The following is a 27768-nucleotide window of genomic DNA, read 5'->3' on the forward strand; positions in this document are numbered from 1 at the left end:
GTCTATATATCAGTAAAACTGTTATTTGGCAGTTTTCACAAGCCTCTGGGAATTGGATATTGATATACATTTCATTATTTGATTGTTCTCAATTGAAAAATAAATCTGGAAATATTTGAGATACATGTACATTTAGTAGGGGGAAAAAAAACCTCTCAACTAATCCAGTAAACTATTGTCACGGTTTAGGTTTTGTTTCTTGTCATTGTCATGTTTCTGTGTCTTGTCATGTGAGTCCCTGTTTGTCATGTGATCCTGCCATGTGTCGTGGGTCCCTTGATAGGGCCATGGAAGGCACGCCTTAATGGTTCCCTGAACTGTTGTCTCCACCATGGCCGCCCCAAGGGTTGTCTCCGCCCTGGCCGCCTGAACTGTCTGGTCCTCCCTGGCCGCCTGAACTGTCTGGTCCACCCTGGCTGCCTGCACTGCCTGCTCCTCCCTGGCCTCCCGTCCTACCACAGTCTCCAGGCCTCCAGACCTCCAGGGGGGTTTGTTTCTTGTCAATAGTCATGTTTCTGTGTCTTGTCATGTGATCCTGCCATGTGTCTTGTCATTGGTTAATCGTCTGATCATTGTTCACAGGTGTTTCTTATCTTGTAATTAGTCTATGTATTTAAGCCCTCATGTTTGCCCTGTGTCCTTGTCGAGTATTGTTTGTTCTATGTCCCAGATCCGGTTTCTTGTTTTCTAGTCTTGGTTTTGTGTTCCTGGTTAGTTTAGAGTTTTCCATGCCTGGTCATGCTTTTGTTTTATGTTTGTTTTATGTTTGATAATTAAATTTGCATTTGGGTCCTCATCTCAACTTGCCTCCAGTGAATTTGTTACAACTATACAGTGGACCTGCTTCACTTGGATCATTACTATAATATTAACCCTCTGGGGTCTGAGCTGTTTTCTGGGCCCTGGAGGTGTTCTGACATGCTCTGACATCTGTGCTTATTTCTGTTACTTGTGACATTTTCATGGCTAAAGTCTAATTACACTGTATTCAGCACAAACTCTGCTACAATAATATATCAGCAGCATGTGTGTAAAACTTTGTTGTTTTGAGATAATGACATTTATGCGTGGTTTGTGAAAATACAAAAAGAAATTCTCACTGAAATAAGGTCATGAAACCCATACTGTTTATTTCTTCACAAGACTTTTGAAAATTGTATGACGTAGCCTAGAATATTTGCTCTAAAACTATGTGAAAATCACCCTGACTGCTCATTCAGATAAGACAATATATTGATTTAAAAAATTTACGACGTGTTTTGTGTGAAAAAGCTTTATGCGGGAGCTCATTAATATGTAAGCTTTTCACACCTGAGAAAGACAAAGACCCTCCCCTAACGGCCCTATTAGGAGCTTTCAGGCCCTATCATTCTGAGCAACCTTGCACAAAGAATGAGGAGATTTAAAAAAGAATGGCTGTTTGATTGTTTGGATTTATTTACAACACAACATAATCCAAAGATACAAAACAAATGACAAAAATGCACTTATTGAACACACTGATCCAAAGACAGAGACCTTTGTGCCATTCCTAAAAACATTGTACATACCTTTCATTTCCAAGGTGTTTGATTTTCACTTTACCATGTTCATGTACAGAGACTCATGTGAATGTTGAAGTCAGCAGGACTCAGTGGCATCTGGGCCCTGAGAGAAAAAAAAAAGTGAACATACTGATATCAAGAGAAAGGCCTGCACGATTTTGGGAATAAATTTTAGATTTTTCTGGTTAAAATTGCTTTTTAAAATTCACAGAATACACACACACACACATAAATGTTTCCAACAATATATAATATAATGAATACCAGGTTTGTTGTGCCTTGTAGGCATAGGCTATGCGCAGTGCTGCATAAAATAATAATAACAATAACCTATAGCAGCCAATAAATCTTCCAAAATATTTCAGTAACAACTAAGCTAGAGAAAAATATATTGATTATCATGTTACTTCAAATGTTTCCATTTGTTATGATGATACGAGTATAGTAAAAACATGAAGCCGTTTGGTGCTTTTCAAACGCGATCGCGATTCAAAATATGATACATTCAAACGTGATCGCGCTCAAATATAAAACATTATGGTTACCATATACATATCTACATTTGAGCAGATATCCACAAACACAGTAACAGTAAACACGGGTCTAAATATTATAATATTCAACATATATCTAGCAACAGTTCAACTGCAATGTGAAATTTATGCAACAATAACAAAATAATATGCAAGAATTTCTTACCTTACATCTTTCTTGTCTTCAAATCGCGTTCTTCTTCTTCTGAGATAGCCTAAATCCAATGTAAGCTCACGGCGCGTCTTTCAAACTCGACGAAAAGCAGAGACTTGTGAAGTGTTTTGGTGTTTTGTTTTTGAGGTAATGAGCGCGTTCGCGTTCCATGTGGAGATTTGCATGTCAATCTCTTTTGCGCGAGTGGGCGTTCAAATTAAAAATAATTAGGAAGCGTTAGCTGGACATCTTGTTGGTTTTATACAAATTACTTAAACAGAGAATATTTGTTTTCAGTTTAAATCCGATCATTTAAAAGTACACACTTAAATGTTTATAAAGGTATATGGCTCATAAATGTGTGACAAGTATTCGCTGAGTTTTGTTTCAGTTTATAGACGTGCTCAAGAAAAAAAAGTTCACCGCGACGGAGAGGCAGAACGCACACCCTGTTTATTTTCTTTATTTTACAAAAGCACAATGTTTTGATTTGATTGTAAGTGGACACATACAAAAGTATATAAACATATAAAAATATCACAGATTCTTTTTTATATTCCATGGTTGAAACACATTTCAGTAAGTTGTACCGTATATTTCAACATATATTCTTGTGTTCATGGTTCATTCATGCTATAACTAGCTATAAAGATATGATTGGTTCTTGCTGCGATTTAAATGAAGGGTTGATAAAGCATCTGATAAAGAATCTGTCACGCCACATTAAAGAGCGGCAAAACGTGTTTGTCACAATTATGTTCAGTCTTGTCTGCACCTGTTCTTGTTAGTCCCTGATTAGTTAACCTTCATCCACCTGTATTAAGTTACAGTAGTTCCCTCGTTTACCCTGTGTATATATCCCGTTCCCGTATATACTCCCGTTCAGTTCTGTCCTTGGTCGGTTATTGTTTGTGTCTATGGCCCCGTTCAGTCTTAATGCTCAATTCTGATTTTTTGCTCAGATCCGATTTTTTGATTGGCTGTTCACATTACCTTTTAAAATGTGACCTATATCTGATTGCAGTGTGAACTGTTTGAGGTTTCAAACTAACCCGCATGCGCAAAAGAACAATAACAATGACATCAGACGCAGCACTCGGTTGCACTAAAGTTCGGGAGGTTATGGAGGAAGTAAGCATATCCGCATTTATTTCAAAATGTTTGTGTAATGGAAGCCGTGACATTAATGAGCAGGTGCTGAGGAGGAGAAGAACGAAGAGAAAGAGAGCAAAATTGGCTATTTTTGCCTTTTGCGGGTTTATGGCTGCAAATTCACTACAGAGGTCTGTGTGGATGCGTAGTTTGACACTGCAACCACGTTCTCCTGTGTCCCCGTTCTTCCATTTCGTGTGCAATTTTTTCAAAATCGGAGCGGTTACGGTAGGATCCTTCTAGTTTAGCTTGAATTGAAGTATATCCCCATATACTAATTAGGTCTACCACCTCACTCTCCCTCCATTGACTCGCTCCATCACTGTTCTCCATATCTAGTCAAGTTTTTAATGTTAGGCTACTGTCTGTGTCTGTTGTGTCTAGGGCTCCGTCGCCGGCGCATAATTGTGACAAATGTCGACGTAGATTGACGTAAAAGTCGCATCAAGTCCGCCTTGGTTGTTCACACTGCAGCCGCATCAGATCGGATTTGAAAAAATCAGATCTGGGTTAGATTTGAGTGTTCACACTACCTCTGAAGAAGTCTGACCTGGTCACTTGACCCCAAAAAAATCAGATTTGGGCCACTTTTGCCTGCAGTGTGAAAGGGGCCTATGTTAAAACATGCTGTTGCATTCTGTTCACCTGCTTGTGTATATTATCTTTGTTACCGTTTGGAATTGAGCTTCGTCTGTCTGTTTCATCAACCAGCATGACAGTATTTCTAATTTGTGATTAAACTGAATGAATTTGAAAGCGTACACTTTGTTTTATAAAAAGTAACAAAAGTTAACGTACTGTGATTACTGAACTTTTAGTAAAGTTTATTCTCTAATCAACTTAAAAAATAATAGATTAAAATATCAATCTTGGTAACTGATCTTCAGATTGTTCAAATGAAGAATGCAATGCATAAGAAAATCTATATTTATAACCACCCCTAAAAATCATGCTGATATTCAGATCAACAGCAAGACTGCATGAGTGTTATAGTACTTGTAACAATACTTCAATAAACAAGAAGTTAACTTGTGTTAAAAGTGTTGGTAGTGAAGGGTTGTGGTCAGAATCCCTTGTCTCTTCACTATATCTATGTATCCTTTTGAGTTTTTTTTTTACATTATTCCTATAACAAGTACTAATCAAGTTATATAATCATTACTATATTCAATAAATGATTCGCATATAGTTTTAATCATATTTTGTTGTCAGCATTTCTACCAGTATATTTCTAAGTGCATTATGGTGTCTGTGACTAATCTTTAGTGCCCTGAACGAGGACCTTGAGAACAGGCTCTTTGTATTGGGAAAACAGCTAATAACTAATAGAAGAGTGCAAGCCTGAAGACTCATCAGATGACCCTATGTCTGTTTTCTGCTGACCAAGTTAAGGTTACAGGGGTCAACCTCTACGTTACTTACGTGATCTAGTTCACAGAATTGTATTTCTTTTATGTGTATTTCTCTAAGGAATAAAGTGAACATTATCTGTACTTCTTTCTGAGGAGGGAAGGTGTTATCAGTATGCAGACCTGCCAACCTGTACGCATTTTGCGTAGCGGATACGCATTTTGACTTCAAAGTACGCTGCTACGATTTGTCACTCTAAACTACGCAAAAACCTGGTGACGCCTCTGTGCACGCGCTGTCCTCAAATCAAGCTACAGCAAAAGAAGAAAAGTTCGACCAATCATAGCGCTGGGTTCATTCCCCAAATAGCAAGCGGGGATGATTGACAAATGCGTAAGGCCTATCATTAAAAAGAGACTGAAAATCGACACCAATAAAGATTCCCGCCCGATTCCCCTTCCACTCCCGCGGCCGCTGTCTGACTGATTTCATAAGCGAGGACAGTACAGTACGGTACTTCTGATTCCTGATTCTGAAGGTAAACGTCCTGGGCTCGATGTGGAAAGTTGCTTGTTGAGTTAAGTTAACTTAATCTTATGGATTCGATGATCACACAGATCGCATGGATTATCTTAAAATACTCCGTTAAGTTATTCATGGTCACTCAGAAAAGAGGAAGACATCATTCAGTCATGCAAATAATAAAATGCTCAAGTAATGCTGAACTATAAATCTTGAAAAGGGTTAACGTTAGTGATTATGAAAGTGCTGTGATTTGTGGATTAGCCTACTGATAAGTGCGAGTCTGGAGAAACAGGCGTTTATTTATTCATTCATTCTCAGTGTTGAGAAACGTAGCCTTCATGTTTTACGTTATTGTGTTAATTATAACTAAAGTACCTAATTATATTACATATTTATTTTGTATGAAAACTAGCACGTTAATTACTTATGGATTAAAAAGTACCGTTGTATCAGTGCTGCGCGAGCTCTCTCACAAACGCGACGCGCGTGCACAGAGAGTGATCATTGTAAAATGATAATTGACGGGCTAAGTTAAAATTTTGTTCTTGCTTGTTTTTTTTCTGTCAAAAATCATTTTGTATTATCCTTAATAATCTTTTAATGTGCTTTTAAAATTCGTTAAATGGCGGACGTTTTACTGTTAACACAGCCCTCATTATGTCGGATTCTTTTTAGAATAAGTGATTAGTTATTAGAGTTGAGCCGGATACTCGGCTGAAACGAGTATCCGGTACGGATAAAGCACTTTTGTCGAGTACGAGTATTATACGAGTAATACGAGTCAATATCTGTGCTCGGATTAAAAAAAAAAGAAAGTTATGTTGAGATTAGGGCTGGGCGATATATCGATATAAAGAATATATATATATATATATATATATATATATATATATATATATATATATATTTTAAATGCGATATGGAATTAGACCATATCGCATATATCGATATAGTTCAAATTTGCGCTGTGATCCTTGCTCCAAGCCAGCTGACCCGGAGCTCTCTGCACTGCTCCCCGCGCCCCTGCTCCTCCTATTCCACTTTGCGTGCGTGTTTAGAGCATGTTATGTTATAACATGAAATAAAGTCTTTCACCTCAGAAAAACTGACTTTCTTGTCCTGTCAGCCGTTATACTGTAGTCGTAGCGCACACACAATTGCACGCGCAAATGCGGCGGCGCGCGCTGTGTATCACCTCACTGTATATAAAGTGCAAAAGAAACTACGAGCATGCAACGCCGTTACGTTGTAAATTACACGAAATAAAATAAATAAATTACACAAAATATTCCATGTTTCATTAGCAGTTCTTGTTAGTATTGTGTATTCACCATGGTAACTGTCGTTTCCATATTAACCCCAAAATGCCACTATTTTTCTTTGTGTTATTTTTTATATTTTTAAATGACTGTAGTGGCTCATACCAACATTGTATTAACAAAAACTAGTTTGGGACTGCTATTTAATACCTTTAGCATAATGTTTATTTATTAGTAGGCTACTAGTCTTTACTATTAGCCATATTCTTACAATTTATGTTAAGTAAAGGGGGACAGTACTTGTGTGTGTGTGTTAACAAATTTTGAAAAAAAATAAAACATGAAAAATAAAAAATATTGGGATATATATATCGTATATCGCAATTCAGCCTAAATATATCGGGATATGACCTTTGGTCCATATCACCCAGCCCTAGTTGAGATGAAAACTGTTGTTCATTACATTTTACTTCATAATTGCAACCGCTTGTGTTGTATTCATTGTTGCAAAACTTGTTCTGTAGTTCGTTTGTTATCGTGATCAAACCCATTGATCTGAAGCTCAATGCTGATTCTGTCATGTAAATAGTTTTCTAATCAGCAATAAATATAACAATTTCTGATCAACCCATATCAATTGCATGCTTAAAATAACATACCGGTTAAAGCCCCGCCCATTTCAAGACAACCCGACCTACTTCCGGGTTAAATCCCGCCCACTTCCGCGTTAGGCCCCGCCCAGTCCGAGTACAGATACAGATACAGATAATTCATATGGTTAACAGATACAGATACAGATACAGATAATGCTGTACTCGCTCATCCCTATTGGTTATGCTATTATTGGACTCCTGTCTATTCTTGTCAACTGTTTTCTATAAATATGTTTGTATTGGCTAACATTTATTCAGCTAATGCGTGCATGTCCTGTTTAAAATGTGCAATGTTCAAATGCAAAGACAGCACGTCACAAATATAACCCCTTTTCCCTGTGGTATTTAGTATCATATTAGGATATTGGAAAATAAATTAATTAGCTAATCTTAATTGTACACAATGTTCCTATGTTTTTATCTTTTTTTTTATATACTGTGTTCTAGGGGTTTCTTAATTTTCTTAATAACTATTATCTTGATTAATGTCAACGCACCCTACTATCTATCTATAAGCATAAAATTGTTTAGACTTTATGTTCTCTTAGCCAATCAGAAGTAGCAAAGATGTAATGTATGCCCTTGGAAATGGTATAATTGGTGTAAGATTTTGTGTAAGGTAGAGTTGGCTTGCGACCTCCTCGTGAGACTTTGACGCTGGCTCTAGCAGGGGGGCAGCGTTTCATATTATTTTGAAGTTTCCCCGGGTGCCGCCATTGGCTAGCAGACCATCACCTGCTGTTAGCATCCCATTGACTCCCATTCATTTTGGCGTCACTTTGACAGCGAATAACTTTACATCTGAGGCGTTTAAAGACTCCATTTGCCCATTATTTATTTCCAAAGAAACACGAAAATGTATAAAAGGCTCCATTACCTTGTATCTTATGTTATGGCCCCGTAGAAGCAGTTTTTGTAAAAATAGGCTAACGATTGCGTCATACCCACGCGACTCTCTGTCGCACAGTAGAGAATTACCGTATGGACAGGAGGAGAAGCTCGCGCGCAATCGGGGGGACGTGGAGGCAAAATGGCAAAGTAATTAATCAGAATACTTAGCAAAGGTTTCTCCTGGTCCTATCTCATGGACACCTCCTACTCACACTCTCCATCTCTGCAAGATTCGGAAGGGAATGATTGAGATTTCGCTTGGCACAGCTGCTAGAAGACAGACGGGTTGCTCACGTCACATCTACGTCGTCAAGCTCAGTTTGAGTCTGCGCAGTACGCTCGACCATCAGGAAGTTAGTGCTTCTAATTGACTTCACTTGTCTCCGTTGAATCCAATGGGGTCGCTGTGTCCAGTTTATATACTGTCTATGGGCTCTACCAATTGAACTGCAAACTATTCTTCAGTAAATTTTTACTTATTTGATTGAACTTCACGACTCCTGGTCTTCTTTCATCATATCTGGTCCTGGGTCTTACAGCTGTTACCCCCTAACAGTTTGGTGGAGAATGCGGGCAATAATTCTTTGGTGACACCCCTGGCAAACCAAAAAACAGGGTAGGAAGATATTATTATATTATAGGTTATAGGGCTGTCTGAATTGAAGAGATTGTGAAGGGGAACGGAAGAGCTTCACTCCGACGAGGAGAGTGAAGATTAACCCCCTGGGGTCGACAATCGCGCCGGCGTGAATTGCTCGCTTTTTTTCTTATCAGTTCAAACGAGACTCAAAATACTCTGTTGACTTTGATATTACAAACAAGTTTCATACATCAGTCGATCCTGTTAAGTGTGTATTATTTTTGTGTATACTCACAATAAAAACAAAGTGTTGTGCTTTTTGCCAAATAAAGAAAAATAAACATGATGTGAGTTCTGCCTACTCTCTGTCAGTGAAGTCAATTCTGAAACGCGTCCGAACATGAACAATAACTCAGCGAATACTCAGTCAAACAGGCATACAGACACACAGGCATGCAGCTTGAATTCTCTTCTTTTGAATGAAGTAATTTATATAAAAAAAAAACAAATATTCTCAGTTTATGTAATATGTATGAAAAGAGAGAGAGATGTCAGTCGTTCTCATCTCAGCTCATTATTTTTAATGTGATCCCGCCCACGGAGAGCGCGCGCTATTCAAACGCAAATGACTGAGGCGATCCATGCAAACTGTGAACGCCCCCATATCAGCTCGAGAAAAGACATAAAGTTTAATCAGATCATTGTACTTGTTTACACCGTCTTCCAGCGCTGTGAGGAATAATACTATCGTAATAATAATAATGGAAAATGTACCTCAGAAGTGCTGGTATTTCGAAGAGCAACGGATCGCTATGGAATACTGTAGTAAGTTTTTTTCATTCTCAAGTGAATCGCGTTTCTGTGTGTGAATGAATGAACGGCAGAGATGCGCACTGTTTACTATAGCTCGCAAAAACACGGTTAAAATTTGAATCGCGTTTCTGTGTGTGAATGAAAGATCCGCTTTTAGCAAACTGTATTGCTATACTGAGATGAGTAAAAATCAACTGAAATATGTTGAAATAAAATGTATTTGTATAAGCAACATATTAAACTGCAAATTAACATTTATATTCCTTAGAATAAAAATGATAGACAAATGTTACAGACATATGAAAGACAACATTTCGTTGACTAGTTTTGGATAGAATATACATTTTTACTGTAAAATAGACTGTGACCTCAAATAAGCTTTTGTTTGCCAATTTTTGCTCATATGTTAAATATGGTATGTTTTGTCAAAAATAAAGTCATCAAATAATATGATATTATGTGTTTGTTCCAATGTAGCCTAGGCTATATTCAAAGTAATGAATCCTTAACTTTGAAATATGTATAATAAAATGTATAGGCCTACTTTAGTTTTTACAAAGAAAAATTACACTTGAATTGTTGTTGTAATTGTAACCTTTTTAATAAAAAAATATATTTACAAGGTAGATGTAAACAAACTATTAAAAAGGTAAATATAAGCATTTTCTTTAAATAATTTTTATTGTGTTTTATTAGTGACAAATTTGGGGAGAGGATACATATTCCAAAACTGAAAATACAGTATGAGAATTAACTGCACACTTGCTAGACATGTTTTCCTTGGATATTATTATACAATTTGCAAGCACAATTTGTGGATTTTTTTTTTTTTTTGATGCTTCCAACTGTGAACCAATTTGGTAGAATATACTGTATATCTATCTATCTATCTATCTATCTATCTATCTATCTATCTATATATATATATATATATATATATACTCACCTAAAGGATTATTAGGAACACCTGTTCAATTTCTCATTAATGCAATTATCTAATCAACCAATCACATGGCAGTTGCTTCAATGCATTTAGGGGTGTGGTCCTGGTCAAGACAATCTCCTGAACTCCAAACTGAATGTCAGAATGGGAAAGAAAGGTGATTTAAGCAATTTTGAGCGTGGCATGGTTGTTGGTGCCAGACAGGCCGGTCTGAGTATTTCACAATCTGCTCAGTTACTGGGATTTTCACGCACAACCATTTCTAGGGTTTACAAAGAATGGTGTGAAAAGGGAAAAACATCCAGTATGCGGCAGTCCTGTGGGCGAAAATGCCTTGTTGATGCTAGAGGTCAGAGGAGAATGGGCCGACTGATTCAAGCTGATAGATGAGCAACTTTGACTGAAATAACCACTCGTTACAACAGAGGTATGCAGCAAAGCATTTGTGAAGCCACAACACGCACAACCTTGAGGTGGATGGGCTACAACAGCAGAAGACCCCACCGGGTACCACTCATCTCCACTACAAATAGGAAAAAGAGGCTACAATTTGCACGAGCTCACCAAAATTGGACAGTTGAAGACTGGAAAAATGTTGCCTGGTCTGATGAGTCTCGATTTCTGTTGAGACATTCAGATGGTAGAGTCAGAATTTGGCGTAAACAGAATGAGAACATGGATCCATCATGCCTTGTTACCACTGTGCAGGCTGGTGGTGGTGGTGTAATGGTGTGGGGGATGTTTTCTTGGCACACTTTAGGCCCCTTAGTGCCAATTGGGCATCGTTTAAATGCCACGGCCTACCTGAGCATTGTTTGTCCATTGTCCATCCCTTTATGACCACCATGTACCCATCCTCTGATGGCTACTTCCAGCAGGATAATGCACCATGTCACAAACCTCGAATCATTTCAAATTGGTTTCTTGAACATGACAATGAGTTCACTGTACTAAAATGGCCCCCACAGTCACCAGATCTCAACCCAATAGAGCATCTTTGGGATGTGGTTGAACGGGAGCATCGTGCCCTGGATGTGCATCCCACAAATCTCCATCAACTGCAAGATGCTATCCTATCAATATGGGCCAACATTTCTAAAGAATGCTTTCAGCACCTTGTTGAATCAATGCCACGTAGAATTAAGGCAGTTCTGAAGGCGAAAGGGGGTCAAACACAGTATTAGTATGGTGTTCCTAATAATACTTTAGGTGAGTGTATATTGCTCTTGCATTCTATCTTGTGGCTCAGTGACACACCTGAATGAATGGCTCATTAAGTATGCAGGCCCCATTGTCTCCTCAGGTGCGAAACACTCAATATGCATGATGGTGTTGGATCGTTGACACCCACTCGCATATTGCCTTTCCAAACAGAAAGTGTCTTGCAAAATTTAAATCAATGTATTGTTTTATGTGAATGATTAGGCAGGATGATTTTCAGATCATTTTGAAGAAAAAACCCTAGGCGACAACATCCATTAGTCAAAAGTCTTGTGGACACATATTTAGTATGTGTTTTGTGGCCTTATTTCAGAAACTTTCATTTTTAGTTTTTTCAATAACCATGCATAAACATTATTCTTTCAAAAATACAAACATGTACATACATGTTGCTCACATATTATGGCAGCCCTGTTTGTGCTAAATAGAGTGTAATTACACCTTTGTCATTAATATGTTTATAAGCAACTGAAAAAAGCACAAATGTCAGGGCATGTCAGAACATCTCAAGGACCCCAAAAACACCTTAGACCCTAAGAGGAAGTCGCTGATAGCATTGTTAAGTTAACAAGAGCAGACAGCGCAAGCGAAGCGTGCTCTGTGGGGACCCGCTGGGCATTGTTGGTTTAGCAACACCCCAGCAGAGTACGTCCCTGAAGGTCTAGTGGCACCGCAAACCTACTCCATCTCTTCCATCTCAGGAAGTTAGGGACTAAGCTATTAGTTATAGGATCAAAATAGTAATAGAAACAGGGTTGTTTGCCAGGGATGCACCAGGAACGATCTCATTAAGTAAATTATGACCCAAATTGGCATGGATCTGAATATGTGACTTGGAATTCATGAGTGAAAAATACTTTGTGGTTCCCTAGTATAGAAGTCCAGAATTGTTGTTAAAGCGTATTTTTCAATTTGTTGCTAAACCGTATTTGCTGCTAAAAACATTCTCTGTGGTGAGTTTCAACTGTGACCAACAAAAATGACAGATCCAAGAAATATCTTAATTTGTTCTGACCAAAGTGATGAGACTGAAGAGGGTGTATGCTGTAAACAGCTCTGCTCTGATGCGCTCAAATCAAAGAAATACACAGAACTAATTAAGAAAATGGTCAGCCAGGGTTTTGATTCTGATTGGAAAGTTGCACAGCAAATTGACTGGCTGCAAACAAAAAAAGGGGCTGACAAAGTAAAATTTTTGGCTGTGTTTGCCTATTCATGGATTTGTAAAATGGGTGGCATACCCCTAACCCCTGAAAAGGCAATCCCTAACATGATTAATGGGTGGAATAGTCTAATTGCCCAACATGATAGGATGGCGAAAATCATTGGAAGTGAAATAGGGAGTGATCTGTGTAGTTTGAGTAAAGGGCTTGAGGTGCTGTGTAAAAAGGCAGAAAAGGCTGTGAAAAATTTGTTTTTCCTGCTCCCTCCGCCCTGGCTTTCTCTTCTCAGACTGTTCAGGTAGCTGCCGCTTCAGGCTCTGCTGGACAGATTGATAACCAGACTAGCGGACCATATGCTGAGTCACTCGGACTGTTGAACGTGGCTGTTGCAACTCCCCCTCCGTATAACATTTCAGAGATTCCTGCCGTGCAAGCAAAACAAACTGAATATAAATCGGGGGTCAAAAACCTTGACCTGACACCCATGGAAGCATTTAAGCACACCGGCACGGCATCCGCCGCCCCAATTCGACACACAAATTGGGCTGGGTTGAATATTGAAATGGGTGCCGGATGTGAGGATGGTCAATGGACCAGACTCACAGCCACTGAAAAAAAAATTGTTTGCTTGCAGGGTTGGACCTTTTAAGTTGTATAACCCAAACAAAAGTTTATGGGACAAGCTAGACGCTGTTGCTAGGCAACAAAATCTAGGAATGGCTGATATACAGTCATTGGTAGAGGGTTAGTTCCTGCCTGCAAATTGAGGGCTGTTCAGGCTGTGGTCTTTCACCCCAGAGTCCCTGCAAATTGGCCTGAGTTCTGTTTGGCTTATTCAGACTTAAGATGGGTGTGAAAGATCTTATGGGTCGGGGTTCTTTCCCGTGGACTAGTGTGACCTAGATCAAACAGAAAACAGGTGAAAGCCCGTTAGAATATGTGGATCGGTTTCGCATAGCTTATGAGACTTAATGTACTGCAAATAACAGTATTGAAGAGTTTGATTCTGCTATAGTGATAGAATCAGCCACAGGCGGGCTGAACAAGCAATACAAAGATATGTTGTTGGACAGCGCTGTTGATATCAAAACATGGGAAGATTTGCTTCGCTGGTGCACTGTAAGCTGGAGCCGTTTGCAAACACATGATGATGATAATGTGAGTGCGGGTAAAGCTGCTGCTGTTTCAGTGGAAGTGGAAACCCCTCCCCGCAATAATGTGACATGCTAATTGTGATGAGATAGGTCACACTTCCAGAAACTGTCCCAAGTCGGTTGCCAAATGCAGAAATTAAGGTAGAGAGGGCCATAATGCTAAAAATTGCCGTAGACAGAGAAATCAAAGAAACAGGAAAAAGGCAAGTTACAAAAATTATGCTTTTAAAAACAGCTCCAAAAATTAAGCTTCCCACCCTAACACCCTGTCTCAAGCTGAGCTTGCAAAGCTGAGACAGCTGATAGGTGAGGAATAGGGGTCAGCGGCCTCCAGTACCTGTAATTATGCTGACACCTGCCCATTCATAAACGCGTTGTTAGGAGGCCGGCAATGCATTGCTTTGATTGATTCGGGTGCGACAGTATCGATTACTGATCTTGATCTTGAGATCACTTCTGAAACTTTGTATATAGAAGGCCTAAATGGCAAAAAGGTGTATCATAAATCTGTCTCTGTTCCTCTAGACATTTCTGATTCTGAAAAAGTGTACTGGACTGAATTTTGGGAGGGGGAAAATACTGTAGGGACAATCATTTGTGTTGACATTCTAAAAGAACTTGAAGTTGATGTTTTGCTTTCTAAAGATAAGCTAGTGCTTGGCTGCAATGAAACAATTCGCTTATCTCAGTTTGGCTGAGTGGTCCTGAGTGGAAGTTTATAATTTCTAAATTCCCAGAGGTATGGGCCAAAGATAAATTTGATTGTGGTCTTGCACAGATCCAGCCACTGAGCATCCCAGGTCCTATGCATGTAGCCAAAAGACAATATCCTTTGAAAAATGAGGCTCGAGAGGGAGCTGACACTGTTGTAGATGAGTTAGGTAAACGTCACTGGTAAATCATCTTTCCATGCTCTTCTCCCACTAACTCTCCAATGTGGCCTGTCAGAAAGCCAGATGGGAGTTGGCGTTTGACAACTGATTATACATCTTGAATGCTGTTTCTGTGAAAATGTACCCTCTGGTGGCCAATCCCGCAACTATCCTGCATGAAATAGGAGCTGAACATTGTTATTTCACTGCTCTAGACATTTCTAATGGTTTTTGGACTTGTCCCCTAGCCAATGAGGACCAAGGAAAATTTGCTTTTACCAGCAGGGGTCACCAATGGACCTGGAGCCGGTTGCCACAAGGATTCTGCAACTCACCCACGCTATTTCATCAGGTACTAGCATCCTTCATCGATCCGGTAAGAAAACAAATAAAAAATTACGGATCTATTGTCCTGAAGTATGTGGATGACATTTTAATTGCTAGTCCAACTAAGTTCAAACATTTGACGGTTGTCCAAACTGTTTTGAATGCCCTCCAAAACGGGGGATTCAAAGTGAACTTGAAGAAAGCACAGCTACCCTTGCCTGAAGTTATTTATCTGGGAAAGATGTGGGGGTGCATGGCAGACGCATCTCCCCTGAACGAGTTAAAGCTATCATTGAACTCCCAAAGCCACACACTGTCACTGGTCTAAGGCAAGTAATGGGTCTTTTGAATTACTGCTGCCAGTATGTCTCTGAATACACTGAACTTTCTAAACCACTCACAGAGGCACTGAAAGAAGGAAAACCTGGGGCAGATCTGATTGACTGGACTGAGGCGATGGAGGAGGCTTTCGTGAGTATTAAAGAAATTCTTGCTTTCTCTCCATCATTGCGACATGCCGACGCAACCAGACCATTCCATCTGTGGACCTGGGTGGGAAACAAATCTTACTCCGCTGCCCTGGATCAAAAGGTTCCAGGAAGAAGTTCTTATGGAATGGTAGGATATTATTCTGCTCCTATTCCAGCTTCTATGGCAGGACAGCATCCATGCCTGATGATATGTGACTGTGCAGAGTGGGCAGTGAAAACTACAGAGAACATTCTGTAAAGGTGATTCTGCACACCAGACACCAGATTCTGAAACTGTTAACAAATACTCGTTTAGGCTCTATTTCTAACCAAAGAAGAGCTAAATGGGAGGCCACTCTGTTGAGTAAAAATGTGGACATACAAATTGACATTGAGACTGCTATAAATTCTGCCTCCTTGCTTCCAGACAAAGGAACTGCCCATAACTGTGCCCGGCTGATTGAAACTGACAGCCAAAGTCCTCTTCAAACTGAACCTCTTTTTGATACCATGAATTTATTTGTGGATGGTTCCAGCTTTCATGAGCAGGGAAAACACTTCACAGGCTGGGCTGTTGTAAATTAACATGGTGAAACTATTGAATGTGGTTCTCTTTCAGAAGGAAGGGCTCAAGTGGCAGAACTGGTTGCTTTAACCCGTGCATTGCAGCACAGCCAGGGGAGACAAGTCAATATATATACTGGCAGTCGTTATGCTTTAGGCACGGTTCATGACTTCGGCCCTGTGTGGAAATGCAGGGGATTTCTAACCACCGCTGGTCTCCCTATCTCTCATCAACAGCAGGTAAAAGAACTTATGGCTGCATGTGATCTTCCTACAGCAGGGGCTGTTATCAAAATCACAGGACATTCCACTGACAGTTCACCGGAGTCCAAAGGAAATCACACTGCAGACACTGCTTCCAGAGAGGCTGCAAAACTAACTGAGACATGCGTGAGTGTGATGCGTGACTTGCTCCACAGGAGAATGAGTCCTCTAGAGACATTTTTGAACTTTATGCAGATGATGATCCTGAAGAGAAAAATGCAGAAGGACTGTGGAAATTTAATGAACGTTTTGTTTGTCCTTTTTCTGCTCGAACTGAACTAATGTCTTTGTATCATGACATAATGCTGGTCCTAAAAAGTTACCTGCAATGATTTAAAAAACCTGGTGGTGGCCAAAGCTGAGGGCGTTTTGCAATGATTTTTGCAAAAGATGTTTAGTATGCCTTAAAGTGAATTCTTCCTCAAAGCTAAAAATTCCTTTAGGACATGTCCCTCGACCTCAAGGGCCGTGGACCAACCTTCAAATTGATTTCATAGGTCCCCTGCCCCCTAGTGGAGGTTTCACATACATTCTGATGATTGTTGATTTGTTTTCCAGATGGGTGGAGGCGTTTCCACTGAAAAACTGCACAGCAGACGCGACTGCAAAAATTTTGATGAATGAAGTTTTCCCCAGATGGGGTTTACCTTTTCACATTGATTCAGATCAGGGCACACATTTCACTGGGAAGATTATGAAAAATGTGATGAAATTGATGGGGGTGAAACACTTCCACATACCGTTTCGGCCTCAGTCTAGCAGTTCTGTTGAACGTTCGAATAGAACGATTAAAACTTCATTGAGAAAGAGACTTCTGGAGTGGGGAAAGGGATGGCACTCGGCTATCCCAACAATCCTTCTAAGTATGAGAGCCAGCCCGAACAAAACTACTCAGATCAGTCCTTTTGAGATAATGACAGGTTGTTACATGCGGCTGCCCTGGGATGCTCCTCTGCAACATGAGGGACCATCAGGGCCTTTGAAAGATGTTCTGCAAAATTATCTGAAAGCTTTGGATAACTGTTTACGAGACACAAGGGTTAGTGTCAGTATCCGACAAACAGATAGAGATAATACTGAGCAAAGAGACATGCCTGCGTTGCCTGAAATAGGTGACAGTGTAATGTTGCAAAGGGAGATAGTTTCTCCCCTATGTCCAAAATTTGATGGACCTTACCACAGGGCTATTCAATTGGCGGCCCGCTGGCCACATGCGGCCCGGAAGCAACCTCCAAATGGCCCAGCCCATGGTCCCACCAAAACGCACATTGCTACGTAATTTCATGAAGTAGTACAGACCACGTAGCCTAGCAACAGGCAAACAATGCAGAGCGTCCCGGTAGTAGCCTAGATTACTATCAATATGTCTCTCTCAACACTGAAACGTAAAATTGCCAATGAAAACCGTCAGTTTAACCCTGCCTGGACTGACAAATACTTGTTTATTTTACTGCCACATCCAAATGCCAAACCGATGTGTTTAATTTGTCATGAATGCTTTGCAGTACTTAAAGATTACAATGTACGGAGCTACCACGTTGAGAAACACCAGACTTTTCGCACCAATTTTCCCGAGGGATCTCAAGAGAGGGCAGCAAAAGATCCATCAAGATGGCAGCATGTCTCCACACGTCTACATTTCTGTCCTTGTGGTTTAATGTTTCTGTTAGTGTTACTGTCTTTTAATGGTGCTGTCTCGGAGATACTGGACCTGTTTTGAGTAAGCTAGGTTACTGTCTCTGATCTGTAAAATCGATAATTTTCTCGGCCAGGCGAACGTTGTAGCTGGCTTACAAACATTGTGCTGGGATTAATCTGCACTAGCCGCTTTCTGTATTCATCACTTACTCATAACTAAATGAGTCTATGAAGGATTCAGTTCGTCACACGTCCATCTGGGATTTAACTGAAGTGAAACTTACTTTCTCACCGCATTGGATGATCTGGGACGTACTGTCAGTGCGGAGCCTGCTCAACGGATCCAAATCGCCGAAAAGCTGTTTGAGTCTTATGAGTCTGAACTTCTTATGAGAAAGGGAAGTGCTTTTTCTTGCCTTCGTGACGTGTGCTTGAAATTTTATCCATACTCTGTATGACCCGGCTGGTCCTGATTTTAATCCACTTTTTTTTCACAGCATTGGTTCATTGGGATTGATTTCCTGTTTACATGTGACGTGACGCAACGTCATCTGTCACAGGAGGAGGTCGAAAAGCTGGACTGGATTACTAGAAATCGGCTAGGAATGGAATGTCTAATGGCGCTGCACTTTTTTGTGCTGTGCTTACTTTCCTTGAGCGGAACGTGTGGAAGCCTGCACAGGATTAACTACTCCAGTGCAGGTCTTTTAAATACTGTCACATTACGCTGGGGCACGAGCGCATCTGTTTGTGCGTCGGACTCGGACATTAAATGCCACTGTATAGTCTTATCTTCTGAGACTGTTAACTTGGCCCGTTTAATCAGTATTATGACCTTACAAGATAATTTCACTGTTTCTGAAAGCTGCCTTCGTAGCTTTGTACTAAATATAAGATCTAAGAATGAATCCACAAATCAATCACGCAAACTGAGGTGTTTAATTGTTCTGTTGCTATTGATATCAGGAAATGTGCAACCCAACCCAGGCCCTGACTCTGTTATAAGTTTTAATACCCCTGCTGATTTTAAATCTAGAGCTGGTCTTGGTTTTATTCATTTGAATGTTCGTAGTCTGATTGCAAAGATGGATATGATTCGCATTTGGGCATGTTCAACTGATGCTGATGTAATTGTTTTATCAGAAACCTGGCTAAGCAAGTCTGTCCTGAATGAAGATATCTGTATTGATGGATACAATGTATATAGGACCGACCGTCCCAGAAGGGGTGGGGGTGTTGCAGTATATATCAAACGTAAGTTTCGTGTAAATGTGCTTCTCTCTAAATCAGTGAGTAAGCAATTTGAATTTTTAGCTCTTGATCTTGAGGTCTCTAGGACTCTCCATATTACGGTAGTTAGTTGCTATAGGACTCCCTCAGCTGTAAAGGATGCTCTGCCTTCTTTAATGCAGCTTTTATCAGGACTGAATCCGAAAGAAATAGTAGTTATTGGAGATCTAAACTGGAACTGGTTACATCCAGTATCTGATGATTTTAAAGCGTACTGTAACTCACTAAATCTCTTTCAGCTTGTTGATAGTCCAACTAGACCTAATATGAAATGTCCGGATAAATCATTTTTAATTGATCTTATCCTAACCAATGTTCCTTACAAATACTCAGTAGCTTCTGTTTTCGCAAATGACGTTAGTGACCACTGCGTTGTTGCCACAGTCAGAAATACAAAAATTCCCAAAACCAAGCCAAGCATCATTGTTAAGCGTGACATGAAACATTTTACAGAGCAAGGGTTCTTTCATGACTTGTTTTATTTTGATTGGGATAAAATGCATCTCATTTCTGATGTCGAAAATGCCTGGAAATTTTTTTACGATGGTTTCAAGGAAATTGTTGATAAGCATGCTCCCCTCAGAAAGTATAGAGTAAAAGGCCGTAACAATGCATGGTTTACTGTAGATTTAGCCAACTCACTTCACGAACGTAATAAGGCCTGGGCAAAAGCCAGGAAAACAAACCTGGATTCTGATTGGCTACTCTTTAGGAGACTACGCAATTTGTGCACAGTGGCTATAAGAAAGGCCAAAGCAGACTATTTTTTAATGGAAACTTCAAATAATTTAAATAACCCGTTAAAATTTTGGAAAACAATTAAATCCTTGGTTGGAAACAAAACTTCCATTGAGTTGCCACCATGTGTTCTTAAGGACTCCCGTAAATAGCGTACCGCACGATATACGTCACCTTTTCTCATTAATATTCATTAAGCTAGCGACGGTTGCTAGGGGGGTCAAACTCGCGCGTGTCACTCATGCTAGACGCATGTAAACAGTTTACGGACGAGATGTCTACTGAGCTAAACCTGCTAACTCTGTCCGAGAATGATGTCCCCGGTGCCAAATTCACTGGTATAGAAGTAGAAGAACATACAAATATTCAATTGAAGAGATGGCTTGAGTGTAGAGGGCTGAAAAAGACGGGAAAAAGAGCCGACCTGATCCAGAGGTAGATTGTTATCGACAGAATTTCTCCCCCAAAAAACATCGCCTTACGCCACTGACAGTGACATTTTGCAGTTTCAACAAGCTATCTTTTACCACCCTATGTCCTGTCTGTCATATATACTATATGTCCTCTGGTTGTCTTACGTCTGACAGTTGTTGGGGGTAATTTATATTATTATTATTAATGTATTTATTTTTTGTTTAGCGATCGCTAATGCTACTTGGTCACAACCAACAACACTTAATTTTTAATTAATATCAAATCTAAATTCTCTCAATTATTTTACCCTCCCCCCTAAGGCTGTTTCCTTACTACAGAAAAAGTAGTTCACATTTATCCCTCTGGGTTTTTGGCTTCGGGAAACGAATAAAGAATACATCCTTCATATGTGGACGGTCAGTGTCTGGAGTCGTTTCTGCAAGTTCCATAGCAGCAGTGTTTACTCGGCATGTTCTTATTTGAGGGATAACCGGCAGAAAACAAGCAGTACTAGCATGAATCATAAGCGAGCGCGCTTCTATGTTGACCCCCTTCCGGTTTACGTTGCTGACGTCACGCGGCCTTGCGGTCTAAAAATAGCACTCGTGCGGCACGCTATTATCTGATAAGGCTGAAATGCTTGGTTGTTTTAATGAGCACTTTATTGCCTCGGGTTCCTTATTTGATTCAGTCAACTCTACATATCAGAATCGTTCTACAAGCCATACATATGGTCAAAGTAGACTCATTAATTCTTTTAATTTTAATCCATTTTTAGTTTCAGAAGTGCATAAAGCCCTCACACTTTTAGACATTAGAAAATCAGCTGGTCCTGATAAACTGGAGCCTTTTTTTCTACGGTTAGCATCCGATTTTATTGCTCCACCTTTGACCTATCTTTTTAATCTATCTTTAGACACAAATGAAATTCCACTTATATGGAAATCTGCATTTGTTCTTCCTTTGCTAAAAGGGGGTGACCCGTCAGATTTAAATAATTATAGACCCATCTCAAAACTGTCCGTCCTGGCCAAGGTTATGGAAACTATGGTAAATGAACAATTGAAAGAGTTTTTATCTACTAACAATATTTTGTCAAAATATCAATCAGGTTTTCGTAAAAAACACAGCACAACTACAGCAGCTTTAAAAGTAGTAAATGATTTTATTGATGCTTTAGACACAAAACAACACTGTGCAGCTCTTTTTATTGATCTATCTAAGGCTTTTGACACTGTGGATCACACAATTTTAAAACACAGACTTGTCAGTGTAGGGCTGTCAGATCAATCAGTTGGCTGGTTTGAAAACTATCTATCAGGTAGAACTCAGTGCGTACAGGCAGATGGTCTCACTTCCAGCCCTCTTAGTGTATCTAAGGGTGTGCCCCAGGGGTCAGTGCTGGGACCACTCTTATTTATACTATACATCAATATTCTCGATCAAAATGTTTCCAATGCAAATCTCCATTTTTATGCCGATGATACTGTGATTTACTGCTCTGCATCAACTCCAAACCAAGCTCTTTGCCAATTACAACGCACTTTTGATATTGTTCAACGTACCCTATCCGATTTAAAACTTGTTTTGAATGATAAGAAAACAAAACTAATGTTGTTTTCCAATGCAAAATCAAAGTCAAAGAACCTTGTACCTATTACTACTTCACGGGGTTCCAAGATTGAGTTTGTATCGCAGTACAAATATCTCGGTATATTAATTGATGATTCACTTTCTTTTAAACCTCACATTCAGCAGTTGGTGAAAAAACTGAAGCTGAGACTGGGATTTTATTTCAGAAATAGGTCATGTTTTTCTTTGAGGCAAGAAAGAGGCTTGTTGCTGCTACTTTCATGTCAGTGCTTGATTATGGTGATGTTATATACATGCATGCATCTCTTACAAGCTTAAAATTGCTGGACACGGTTTATCATGGAGTGCTTAGGTTTGTCACAAATTTTAGAACACTAACACATCACTGTTCTTTGTATGACCGGGTTGGTTGGTCTTCTCTGTCCGCTCGTAGACTTAACCATTGGTACGTTTTTATCTATAAAGCAATTCTTGGTTTGCTTCCCCCATACCTTCAATCTTACATTATAAAGAAAAACATAGGAAGATATTCTCTTCGTTCCGAGGACTTAATGCTTTTATCTGTCCCTCGTGTACGGACCGAATTAGGAAAAGGGGCGTTTAAGTATGCAGCCCCCTGTGCTTGGAATGAGCTACAAAATGTAGTAAAACTTCAGGAGCGGGTCTCACTTTTTAAGTTTAAAGCAATTTTAAATGAGTTGGAGGCTACCCAAACTACCTGTAAATGTTATGACTGATCATCCGGACGATCCCAGCGAGCATCGCTGTTGTTTTATTGCTTCAGTTAAATATTCGCAACTTTTCTACCTTCATGACCTTGAATTTCACTATTTTTTTACCAGGTTTATTTGTTATACGTTATATGTTAAATGTTGATGTATTTGTTTTATGTCTGCAACTTTGTTAATTGTGCTGCTGCCTGTCTTGGCCAGGACACTCTTGGAAAAGAGATTTTTAATCTCAATGAGTTTTCTTTCTGGTTAAATAAAGGTAATAATAATAATAATAATAAAAGTGCAGAGTTTGATTGCATCTTACAACCGGAGCAGTACTACCATGGTGTGGTCATTCACAGCCCAAGAGAGAGCTACCGCAGCATCCCTTCGTGTTTCCTGGATATTGGCAAAAAAGAAAAGGCCATTCACAAACTCTGAAACCGTGAAGGACTGTATGCTGGCCGTCGTGGATGAGGTGATAAATGACGATAAAATTAAAACGAGTGTGGCATCTGCTATAAAAAACATATCCCTGTCAGATACTTCCAACATTCGTAGGGTTGAAACTCTTGCTGCAGATGTGTATGAAACGCTGTTAGGAGACCTGATGAAAGCTGATAATATGTCTATAGCAGTAGATGTCCACAGACATTTACATTTACATTTAGTCATTTAGCAGACGCTTTTATCCAAAGCGACTTACAAATTAGGACTAAATTAAGCGAGTCATCATGAAGAGGCAAAACCAACGCAAGAAGTGCTCAAAATACGAAGTTCAGGCATTATTCAGAGTAGCATAAGCCCGATAAGTGAGGTTTTAAAGGGAAAGGAAAGTTTTTTTTTTTTTTTATGAGGTTAAGACAGACAAAACTGATACTGCTCAGATGTGCATATATGTCCGTTTTTTTTGACAGCAAATGCTTCAGAGAGGAGCTGCTCTGCCTACTGCCGTTAGAAGGACACACAACGGGCGATATAGTCTTTAGGAAAATTTCCGTTTTTTTTAAAGACAATGGTCTGGACATGATGCTTGTGTGCATGATTGTGACAGATGGGGCTCCATCCATGACAGGGAAAGTGAATGGTTTGGCAGCACGTTGGTCCGCTGTTGCACCTCAGTTGAGCTCCTTACACTGCATTGTGCATCAGGCGGTGTTGTGCGCAAAACTAAGCGGGTCGCTCAAAACGACAATGGACAACATGATGGCTACAATTAATTTTATTCGCTCCACATCAAGCCTCTAACACCGCTTGTTCCGCATGCTGCTGTCAGAAATGTCTGCTGAGCACCACGACCTGCTTTTGCATAATGACGTGAGGTGGCTGTCCAAAGGCAAAGCACTGGAGCGTTTCTGTGGTCTCAGAGAGGAGAGCATAACTTTCCTCCTCCGCAGCAAGCAAAAAAAGGTAGAAACGCACTCGAGTCGCATACTGGATGACAACTTCATGGCAGAAGCCTGCTTTCTGAGCGACATATTCAAACACCTGAATGATCTCAATTTGGCACAACAAGGCAGAGACAAAACTGTCATCGACCTTGTGGAACAGATGCACGCATTCCCAGTTAAACTGGACCTTTTCGCAACTGATTTGAGCACAGGCCAAATGCTGCATTTTCCGACACTCCGCAAATGCATCTCATCCCCCACACAAATCACGGATGTGATGACAGATTTCATTGCAAGGTTGAAAATTAACTTTGCTGGTCGATTGGATGGACTTGTTCTGCCCACAGAGATGGCCGTTTTTGTCAGAGACCTGTTCACTGTTGCAATAGAAGGGGACTTATCCGCCAGAGTAAAGCAAGTGGTTCCTTCCATTGACGAGGGGAAATTCACACTTGAACTTGTTGACACGCAGTCATCTGCAACCATGGCACAGGAGCTTTGCACTAACGGGCCTACAATGTTGTGGACTGATGTCAACGTACATCAGCTCTCTAACATTAAGAAAGTAGCGATTGTCATGCTCAGTATGTTTGGATCAACATACACATGTGAGTCAAGTTTTTCACACATGAACTCTATAAAAAGCAACTCTTGTTGCTCCCTGACTGACCGTACTCTCCACCAATGCCTTCGGATTGCATTGACAACTTACGAGCCTAAAGTCACTGCTTTCGTTCAAAACAAAAAATGTCACTTCTCCCACTAAATCAGCTGGGTAACTGTAGCCTACATCAATATAATGTTGGATGTGTAACAAAGCCATGCCTAATCACAAATGTGGTGATTTAAAATATGTTCCCTCAGTATGTGCAATATGTGCAGTAGTCATGTGTCATGTGCAGTAGTTCATGTGTTAGTTATAGCCTAGTTGTGAATACTGTGCACTTTTTATTTTATGCACTTTGAGATGTTCCTGGGTCAAATGTGAGCAAGATGTTTATTTTGTTCCAAAAGGAAACTTAACCCTTCGCACGTACGATCACACTGGTGTGATCAGTCTAGGCTGGTCCCTGGAGCGTACGATCACACCAGTGTGATTAGAACGGTCAGTGCATGACGTGATTAACTGCAAAATTCAAATCTGCTTTCACGCGCTGGCTGGCGCTGAGCCAGAGACAGGCGTGCTCAGAGCTGTCATATATCACAACTTTTCAGTGTTTTCAACCACATAATGTTTATTTTAGGTTTCAGACATATAAAGTACTAAAAAAACAATACATCTAGAGTTTGTAAAATACACACTAATGTCAAAGGAAGAGGTAATAATAATCCTTTCCATTACAATTAGTTTTATTCATATCAGATACACATTGTGTAAGTAACTTTAAAGTTTATTCTATTCTTCTCCCAGTTTACCTGCCACTTACTTTTATGTATGTCGGGAGAAGTGGATGAATTCACGTGTTGTAAATCCAACAGATCCGATTCTCTGAACTGCGTCTGCGGCACAAACTAAGATGGCGGCGCCCATCGCGAATACAGCTGAACTAACGCGATCGTTATAAAGGTGTCTAAACAACAAAACACTTCCACTTGCATATATTTGACAACCGGAATATCAGATATTTCATGCCATATCTAACAAATTTGTGAATATTTTGAATAAAAAAGGAAAAATGACATAAAAGCAGATCATCATTCATTCAGCTCTGTTGTTGCTGCGGTGTGTCACGTGACAAGCAATGACGCGTCACCATGGAAACCATAAAGTGACACATTCTAAATAACGGTCGCCTTGAAAAACTCACGCTGGGGAGTCAGCCAGAATATTTTAAACTTACGTGTGAAAGGGTTAATGTTATTGCTTATCTACTACTGTGCACTATTTTGTTTGATGCACTTTGTGATCAGATAGGTCAGATATGTAGTCTAGGTAGGCCTAGGCAAGAGGTGCCTAGGTCAGTTATTTTTATACATTTTTTTGTAAGTGGAAAAAGTAGGGGCTACCTCAGATTCTGTTGAGTTAGCTCTTTTATTGTATTTTTATGCACCTTTTGATGTGCAAACTGACCAAAGTTAAAAGAGAAACAATAAATAAACCTTAAATGTATTCAATAAATTTGTTTGTGTTGGTTTTAAAATGTGTCATTACGAGTTGCTTCACCACTGAAATAACTAGCCCAGCTAACCTTCTTGGTTTGAAAATCTGTCCCAACTGAATTTGTAATTGAATAGCCCTGCCTTACCAGGTTCTATTAACCACTAATACATCTGTTTTACTGGACAGAGGTGTTTTGGGTACAGTGTGGAGACATTGGTCACAGGTGAAACCACTCGAGAGGTGTTACAACCAAAACACTACCTCATAACAACATACTATCTCGTACATCTTTAATGTCTGTTGTGTGTGATTATCTAAATTCTGGAACCACTGTTTTATCATTTACAGATGGCTGAGCCAGACGACGTATTGAAACTGCTAATTCTTCAAGAAGAAGTGCATAATGAGAAGCGACAGAAAGTGAGATGGGCCTTCATCCGATTGGTGCTCCCACTCTCTTTCATAGCTCTAATTCTGATCACACTGTCCTTTATAATGTGGATACAGATTTCAATCTGGACCGGTCAATTCCATGCGTTTGCGACTCATTGGGATTGTGAGGAAATTGACAACCGTCCATCCTGGGTGCAATACCCATGTCTAAATTCAACTGAGGGTCTAAATTTAATTCTGACTATGTACCAGAAAGTAAACAACCGATGCTATCATTTGGACGGAAATGAGTCAGTGACCTATTGGCTCAGTCACTCGGTAGTACCCTCATTTTGCAGAAAGGTCGCTGGGTGAGAAATGGAGGTGTTTATATCTATGAACAAGATTTTAGTTCCATGAGTTGGATTCCTGATAGCATAGCACATGAAAACCAGACTGCCTGCTCAAAACGGATGAATATGGCTAATAGTTATTTGTTGAAACCCGTGAAAAATTAGATTAGAGCAAAGCGAAAGAAGCGTCAGACTGCAGCGTTAGGGGATTCCCACATTATTTTGGGTGGTAAATCAGTCAAACTTCCCCTTTATCCTAGTGCACCTGACCCCCGACACATAATGTTATATTATGTGCCTAAAGCTAAAAACGAATTGGGTTCCAACAAAGTGGTCAAAGATGTGGCACAAAGTTACATACATAGCAATATCGTTGTGAGAGAAGAACCAGGCTCAGACTTATACCAAAAGATCCTGAAGGATGAGGATTCGATGAGATGGAGAGTGTTAGTTCCAACAATGGTTCCTATGGTCAGATGGGACGTAGATAGGTCCTATGGTGCCATTTGTGACAGGTTCGGACGAATAGATAAGACTGATAAGAAAAATCTTGACCTTAATGGCAGTGGAAATGGTTTGCCTTTTGTCAATGCTTTGTCTCTCTCTTGGCCTAGGTATACTTGGTTTGATGATCCGTGGAAGGAGACAGCACATGTGGAGCGTTGTTTAGACAGAAACATTCAACAATGGTATGTTAAAACATTTCCTCCAGGTGATATTAAGAAATGTAAAG

The 27768-nt window shown here is 39.9% G+C and overlaps 1 protein-coding gene across 1 annotated transcript in view; it reads right to left on the minus strand.

Moving 5' to 3' along the window:
- LOC311300278 (NACHT, LRR and PYD domains-containing protein 12-like) overlaps positions 1 to 27768 on the minus strand; it is a 156343-nt gene that overhangs the window by 122459 nt on the left and 6116 nt on the right. The window lies entirely within an intron of this gene.

This window comes from Rutilus rutilus (genome assembly GCF_951802725.1).
Source record: "Rutilus rutilus genome assembly, chromosome: 11".
NCBI classification, from domain to species: Eukaryota; Metazoa; Chordata; class Actinopteri; order Cypriniformes; family Leuciscidae; genus Rutilus; species Rutilus rutilus.